This window comes from Cynocephalus volans, chromosome 10 (assembly GCF_027409185.1).
Source record: "Cynocephalus volans isolate mCynVol1 chromosome 10, mCynVol1.pri, whole genome shotgun sequence".
In the NCBI taxonomy this organism is placed as follows: Eukaryota; Metazoa; Chordata; class Mammalia; order Dermoptera; family Cynocephalidae; genus Cynocephalus; species Cynocephalus volans.
The window spans coordinates 103944707-103952935 of record NC_084469.1 but is presented as its reverse complement, the minus strand read 5'-3'; the positions used below and the strand labels follow the sequence as shown (position 1 = coordinate 103952935).

The window sequence follows — 8229 nt, the reverse complement described above, 5'->3', positions numbered from 1 at the left end:
TGACAGCTTCCAGAGGGGCTGGTCGAGAATCACTTCCTTCTGAAATTGGAGAAAGGATTTTATGTTCTTTGAGACAGGCACTGCTGAACCAATTATGCATTTCATAATCAAGGTTCAAATTCATTGTCAAACTTGTGGACTTGAATGAACTCCCTGGAAGACTGCAGCTCTTCACCTGTTCAAGATCGGTCAGGCTAAGGGTATAGTACACTGTTATGGTTCTTCTGGAAAGAGCTCTGCTGCCATCTTAGCATCTCATGTGCACGTGTGTGTGGAAAATCGGTGGGAAATAGCCCTGAGGCTCACGACTGTAGGGATTTTGCGAAGGTCTAAGTTTTCATGCCTTCTTCCTGATGCCTGAGCTCTAACTTCCAAATAACTTTCTAGCACCATGAAATTGGACAGAGAGAGAAAGGAAATACTGCATCTGTGATAAATATTACATAAAGATGTTAATATTTCTCCAAACTAATATTTTCATTCAGCCACCTGGATCTACTATTGTCCTGGAATACTTCTGAACAAAATGGCCGGTCGACCTTTTAAAAATGCAGTTTCCATGACAGGCCTCGTGACCGCTCATGCTTGGGATGAGAATAGAAGAAAAAGCTTCCAGTTCATTGTATTTTTATTTATTAAAACCTTGTGCAGCTTCGGCCCCATGCTTCGTAGACTGCTGAGTGATATGGTGGGTAACATGGGAAGAGACGAAAGAGTTTTTCTCACAAGGAATGACAGCATCTCGTTGCTTCACTTGTATACCACTTCTGTCTTTTCTCCAAGGTGCTCTGGACCCTGTCAATAGGGGGCATGTGAAATGATCTCAGTATCTCAGATTTTCATGTCTTCATGATGCTGTTAAATTCATGAGTAAGTGACTGTGGATAGAGAACAAGAGTTCTCATGACCAAGTCATATAATAAATGTTTTGGGACTACAGAGTCACGTGTAAACATTTTATAAATTAAGTACAGATCCCCAGTCCTGTCAGTGTCATCCATTCTTCTGTACACATATGTGGGATGTTTTAGGACTCATGGCCTTTGAGGCTGTAACTATGAAATTCACTTGGGAAGAGTGGGGTCTGCTGGATCCTTTGCAGAAATAACTCTACAGAGATGTGATGCCGGAAACCTTCAGGAACCTGGACTCAGGGATGACAACTTTCCTTCACTTACAGAATAAGTTGCCTGTCGATGCTATTCCAATATCTGGCAGGTTGAAAGGGAATACTTTGATAAACCAAGCATCCTGACATCTCATTATGGGTATAGCATTTAATATTTTTTTCTATAATTTCTAATGATTTGTGATAATTTTTCTGGGTCTGCATTTTATGGGGAAAAAATGTGAAGACCATAACATTGAAGATTTGTCCAAAAACCAAAGGAGACATCTGAGATGAGTCGTACTAACAAGAGAATGCACTGCCCATGACAGCGTCTTAGTATGTCATGAAAGTTTAAAAACAAGCAAAGAAAACAAATAAGCCCACCTTCAAACTTATTTCTTAGAAAATGTTTACCCAAAATGTTTTTTTTAAATATGGCATAGATATTCAGCGTTTGAAAAGTTGCTCACTTGATAACAGTGTTAAGAAAGCCCATTTATGAATGTCACTGTTTTGATATTACCTATGTTTGAGCACGCTTCCAGAACATTCAGTCTACGATTCTGAAACAGTTTGGGTGGAGCAGAAAATTTAACTTTTCCTGAAAATGGTAAAAATGTAATTATAATTCCTATTAATAAATATAAAATTGTTGCTAAAAATATCATTAACATTGTGCTTCTCATTTCTTACAGAAGTCATATGGTAGACGAAGTAAAGAAGGTAGTCAGTGTGGAGAAAACTCCAGCCGGATTTCAAATCTTAATCTGAGCAAAAAAACCCACAAACTCCTCTTGTAGTAAAACCACCTGAATGCTGAATGCAGTGTGTGGGCAAAAGGCTTTATTCATAATTCATCCTTAGTAGGCATGTGAGACCTCACACTGAACACAGACCTGTGAGCCGCAGGACTATGGAGAGAAGCCGTAGGAATAGTAGGGAATGTGAGGAAGTCTTTATTGATCTCTAACCTTTCTTTAAAAAATGAAAGAAATCACGGTGAAGAGAAACCCTATAAATGTAGGAAATGTGAGAAACCTTTTAGTTGTCATCGGTCTGTTTTTAGACGTGAAAGGACTCAACTGGAGAAAAACTATGAACATAAAAAAAAAAATGGGAAAACCTTCAGTGCTCCTACAGGTATGCAAATATAGAGGGTAATAAAAATAATTACAAAAATACACCTGTAAGCTGGGTCTAAAATTTGTTTACAGTTTTAAACTGTGAAAAGGCACGCCAGATGTTCATACATTGGGCAAATAAGTATTGTTTTATTTTTACCGTGTAGTATTGTAGATAAAAATATGTGGATTCTTAAACTGAACATATGTAAAATAAAAGGGCTTTGTCACTGTGGACAGGACAAGTAAAGCCGTTGTAAGTGTTAATCTGACAAAATTGGAAAACAGTAGAGTTTTACTTTATAAATAACTTTTTTTTGATTTCCTTAAAAAACTAGCGAGTGTGGGAAAGCGTTCAATTTTCTCAGTTCATTTTGGATCCATGAAAGAGCTCACACTAGAGAGAAACCATACCAACTGAACCTGGTAAAGCCTGCAGTGGAAAGGAGCTTATCTTCGTCTATTTCAAGGTTGGCGTTAATTTCAGTCAGGGATCATTTTGGCCTCTGATTATGGAAAGTGTTATGGGGACCTCCAGGGGGAGCTCTCTGAAGGCAGGAGGAAGCCAAGTCAGAGAGCAAGATTCAGATCAGAGGGGAGTCAGAACAGAGTAATCACATCCACCACAGACCCAGTGTAGGTCCTCATGGCTTGGAAAAGAGGACTGCCTAGTGGCACTTGAGCACGGGTCAGTTAAATTTCTCTGCTCATAAGTCCACATGGCTCCTGAACAAGGTCCAGTAGGAAACCTGTTTTTTGCGTTCCCTTTATAGCATGCTATGAGGGTGTATAAAAACATTTAGTGGAAAGGGACCTTACTGGATTTAATCCAGTGACACTATATGAGCAATTACTTGTACCCACCTAGATAGTCCCCAGGTTTCGAGTACGTGATGCCTGGAAGCACAATATACCTTGTGCAGGCATCACTCAGACAGGTGATGTAGGAAATAATATGAAGCAGTTTTTCTAAAATTCACTGCCTTGGGATAAGTTTCATGAACCAAATGTCGACATCTTGTTCTTAAGATAAATGATGTATGTGGTTAGAACTGTTGATTTATTAATTTATTTACTAATTAATTAATTGAAACCTGCTGGTTTTGAATAAGCCCTTTAGATCTTGTTCAGAATAGTTGAAGCTCGAAGCTTCTGCTTGAGGTTGCATGTAGACGCTTTTGATTCCCGTGCTGTAATCGGTAACCAATGATCATGACTTTTGTGTTCCGAGAGGAAAGTACAACTGTACCAGGAGCTTTCCCCCACCCTTTTCAAACCTGCTTTTTAAATGCTTTTATAAAATGCCTTTGCTTGCATTAGACTTGAGAACACTTTCCAACTTTGTTGGCTTGTGTTTCCTGCGTGGGCACCCAAGCTTGGCTTTCAATAAACCTTTACAGAGTTATTTCTACTTTGATAGCCTTGATTTTGGTCCACATAGGTTTTCTTTATTTAGGGGAAGTTAGGTTGTTAGTTGGAAAGTTTAGGGTATTGCTTTCAGTGAGTGTAGAAAAGCAAAGAGTGGTGATGGCTAGAACCTCAAGGATAGCTTTCCACTCTTTGGGGTTTCAGGGTGACTCTCACTGTGAACATGGAGAGGCACTGGCATTAGTGGAATTGTTTCCTTGTTTTGGGGCTTTAGCCCACAAACCCAGTAGCTCTGGTTTTTTCCTAGCACATGAGCTTTAGGTAAAGCCATTCACAAATTACGGTCCATGGATCTTCCTGTAAGAAAAGAGAAAAGACTAAGACAGATACTTGGTCTAATAGCAGGCCATATAAGTGGTGGGTCTATGTTTTCCCCTAATGTTCTTGGGGGAGATTGCTGAGGCTGCCCAGAAAGTGGAATTGATAGCTATTTTAGGGCATTACAGCTAGGAAAAGGTAAATAAGTAAACATTTACACCAATTCAAAATATACTTCCCACATTTTACATGCTCATGCTGCTATATGGGAAGAGAGATGTGAACAGTAAACAACTCCCCTACAGAGCAGCTTGAGACTTTTATGCCTCTGGACAGGTAGGGACAACTGTCCAGGCTCAGCAGTGAAGAAGTTACAGAAGACAGAGATCTTCACCCTCAACACCCCTTAAGAATAAGGAGCATAAAATGTCTCAGGGGGACAAGCAGGAGGATGGCCAGGGCAGACAGGAGAGACTCCATTTTGTTGTCTGCACCAAGAACCCAGCAGTGGTCGATGTGTCGGAAATGCAGCAGAGGCCTCAGGGGCAAGAGACCACGTCCTGTTCCAAGGAACGCCAGGGAGAGCAAGAGTTTAAGCTGAGCGCCAAAGACGCAAGTATGTCCCTTTCTGTAAACACGTCATTACCTAAGGTTGTTTAACCCCTCGTGTGAGCATTCTTTTATAGGCCTCAAAGAAACAATGAGCAGAATATTAAATTCATGAGGGTGGCATGACAGCCAGAGGAGCTCTGCTGACCCACTCCCCAGTGAAACTGGTGATAATTACTTTAAAACAACCATGGAAAGCCTCTGGAAATCACCCTAAAGGCAAACAGCAAATGAGAAAGATCTACTCAAGAGAATCCATGAAACTTCTGTGATAAATGTAAGGGTCTGTAGTATTTGAACCATGACTGCTTTCCCCCTTTTCTCCTCTCAGCCCAGCAAGGTGAACCCCCCACTCCAGACAGTGCAGCCAAGGACACAAGTTGCTGTTGCCCCAGCTTTCGGTTGGAGAACTTTTTTTCTAGGATCAGCAGGACTTCAACAATTCTCATCCTGCCCCAGCTACCTGTTACTAAGGTGATGTCCTGTATGGTTCTGCTTGGAAAGTGGAGACGCGGTTTTTGCACCCAGCCCCTACTGAAGGAATGGAGGCTGTACTGTGAGCATGGGGTGCTCCGAATGCTGGGACACCGATCGTCCTGGCCCCAGCTTGTGAGGTGGTAGATCCAGGCCAGGACACAGGCTGAAAGGACATCAGGCATCCCCTCCTGCTGAGCAGTCAGTTTCTAAAGAGAAGATTCCTCACACAACAGCTTGCCCTTGTTCCCCACCCAAGCTTCAGAGCCCTAGCAGAGAGATTTTTGCCTCGAGATGGTGAGACATAAACTGTAAAGCAGTCTCCTCCTAATCTCCAGCCAAAGGAACTAACTTCAATTGCAACCGAGTATGAGAAGTTCAAGCCAAAGGGCATTCCACCCTCAGGACAGTGGAAATAAAGGTGAACGGCAATTCTCAGGAGATTTAGTGAAGACCTAGCCTAGACTGTAGACTGGCTAGTTTGTAGGAGAGAACCAGAGAACACCACTGCCAGAGGGACCCACGAGGGGTCTGAACAAACATCAAACACGAACCTGAGTGTTATAAAGAAGCTACAACATATTTGGATTAGTTTATAGGGCAAATTGCCCCTGGACTTTTCTGAAAAAAGAAAAACAAAACTTTGGAGGATTTAACAATGCCCAGCTTGAAGACTTAGTGTAGAGCCACTGCTCCCTGGTCAATGCTGGGGACCTTGGGTGTGGCTGCTGCTGTCATCGTGGCTTGGGTCAGGTCTGTGCCACAGTCTCTCGGAAGATGTAGGTCCTCCGAGGCTCTTTAGTGCCCAAGTTTGGGCCGCAGGCAGCTCCATGGCAGCAGGAAGACGGAACCTCTAGGTGGACCCTTCCTGTGAAGCTTTGCTAATTAGCAGCAGCTGGGCAACAGTCCTCATTGACATCTGTCTGTCAGCACAGCCGCCACATCGTTTCTCTGTGGTGGCAGGGACTCAGCTCCAAATTCCATACAGAAAAAGCACCTGGATTCTAGTCTTTTTTCAATGGCTTCAAGACAACCAGAAATACCTGCTCTTGAAACTACTGGGACTCAGGCAAGGTGTTCCTGCCCATCGGGATGCACCGCCAGGCCTTCAGCCATGATGATGCCCTCGAGGACCCTACGCCCATGACTTCTCCTCCAGTGGACATGGGCAGCATCCCCAGGAAGCCAGTGATTCCAAACCATGAATGTCAGCACCTTGCCAGGTTGGAGGAAGAAGAGCGCAGTGTATCCTCCCTGGGCTGTGACCCTGTCATGGGCCACCGACTGACAGTATGCACAAGGTCTCAGTGGTGAAGGTCAGAGCCACCCAGGTTATCATAAACTCTCTGATCACAAAACAGAGCCGGGAAAGCATTCTGCATTTTGAGCAACAAGCATAGCTGATAGATGCTGGCCACACACCCCAGAAGGGTCTTTCCACCGAGGAGACCAAGTACAAGTGGCAGAAGCACTCCACAGACTGAGCTACAGAGTGGAGATGACAAAAAAAAGAGAAGCTGCCTGCATCAGCCCAGTCCACCCTGAGCAGCACCCCGCATTCTTCCCCTACGTAGAAGGCCAGACGCTGGTTCACCTCTGTCTTCCACAGCCTTACCTGGCCCAAATCCTAACAACATGGATCCTGGAAGTGGGGATAAGGACAGAAACTCATCAGACAAATGGAGCTTCTATTGACCAAGATCACTTCAGAAGCATGATTCAGGAGGTTTTGCCACCCAGACCCATAGAGGAGCCCTCTCCAATGGAACTGATCTGTGCCGAGGCCACCAGAATGGCTGAAGATCCAGCAGTCTTCAAGCCACCCAAGATGCACATCCCAGAGATGGAAGAAACAAGCACCACGGGCCCATAAGCTCAAACCCTGTGACTTGAACGTGCTCACACTCTGGCTTCTAGAGCTCTTTTTATTCCAGAGACTCTACATAGAGGGTTTCTTGCACCCCACTCTCCTTTACCTTGGCTCTGACACAGGAAAGGCATTTTTTTTGGTGGTGACAGTGGTGACTGGCCAATAAGGGAATCCAAACCCTTGACCCTGGTGTCATAACACTGCACTCTTACCAACTGAGCTATCTGGCCAGCTCAGGAAAGGCATATTTTTAAAAAAGCAAAACAAAACCTCTTAAACTGAGGCTAGAGCTGGAGACATCATTGGTTTTTGAGAAATATTAGTGCAAAGCTTGTCTTTGTTGCGTGGAAGAAGCCATTGTTGTACTGCTTTAAAGTCAGACTAGATAACCTTAGCAGTGATGTGGGCAGGACCTCATGATCTATTTTCGTACCGTTTGCCCTAAGCAAGAACTTTTGATCATCGCTTATTAGGTTAATAATGTTCATGCACTTCCAAAACCCAAGCTTCTTAACTCTTTTACCACTGTCAGCATGAACACTGACAAATCATGGCATAGAGGTACTCACTGATTAGTTTAGACCACTTTGGCCCTCTTGACTGCTGGTGCTGTGCTCTAGCTGTGTCAGTTAGGGGGACCTAAGATCTATTTGAGATCTAGGTGCAGTTAAAAGCCAGACTTGGCAGGGACCCCCCCCCCCCCGCCCCTTTCTAGGCTGAAACAGGAGTCTCCTTGCCTTTTGGTAGACCAAATGGACCACTTCATCTTCCAGCCCATTCTTTATATGGTACCTCTTGGACCAGTGCTGATGGAAGGATGCTTCTCTTTTACATGTCATAGAACAAACACTAGTCTTGCATACCCTTTTTTGCATTTTAAAGTGATATTAATTTAACTTCAATTTGGTTGAAAACTTCCTAAAGGAGAAAATTCAGTCTACTGATTTGGTAAAGTACAGAGGATGCTAACTACAGTTAGATTATAGTCTTGAGGGCCGAGCCCGTGGCGCACTCGGGAGAGTGTGGCGCTGGGAGCACGGCGACGCTCCCGCCGCGGGTTCGGATCCTATATAGGAATGGCCGGTGCACTCACTGGCTGAGTACCGGTCATGAAAAAGACAAAACAAAAACAACAACAACAACAAAAAAGACTATAGTCTTGAAGTTCATGTGAAACTACTGCCACCTTATTCTGATTTTCTTGTTCAGGTCAGGGCTTGAAACTTTTTTGGGGGGTAGGTGGAAGAACTCAAAATTTTCTATTGTGAAAGTATTTTTCACCAAAATGAGCCTCGCACATTTATGCAACTCATTTTACTGAGGAAAGGAAATAGAAAACTGCCTTTTTATTTCTCTCA

The 8229-nt window shown here is 43.6% G+C and overlaps 1 pseudogene; it reads left to right on the top strand.

Annotated features, from left to right (window-relative positions):
- Positions 1-6019: 6019 nt before the first annotated feature.
- On the top strand, positions 6020-7037 carry LOC134387596 (putative monooxygenase p33MONOX; annotated as a pseudogene).
- The last annotated feature ends 1192 nt before the right edge of the window (positions 7038-8229 follow it).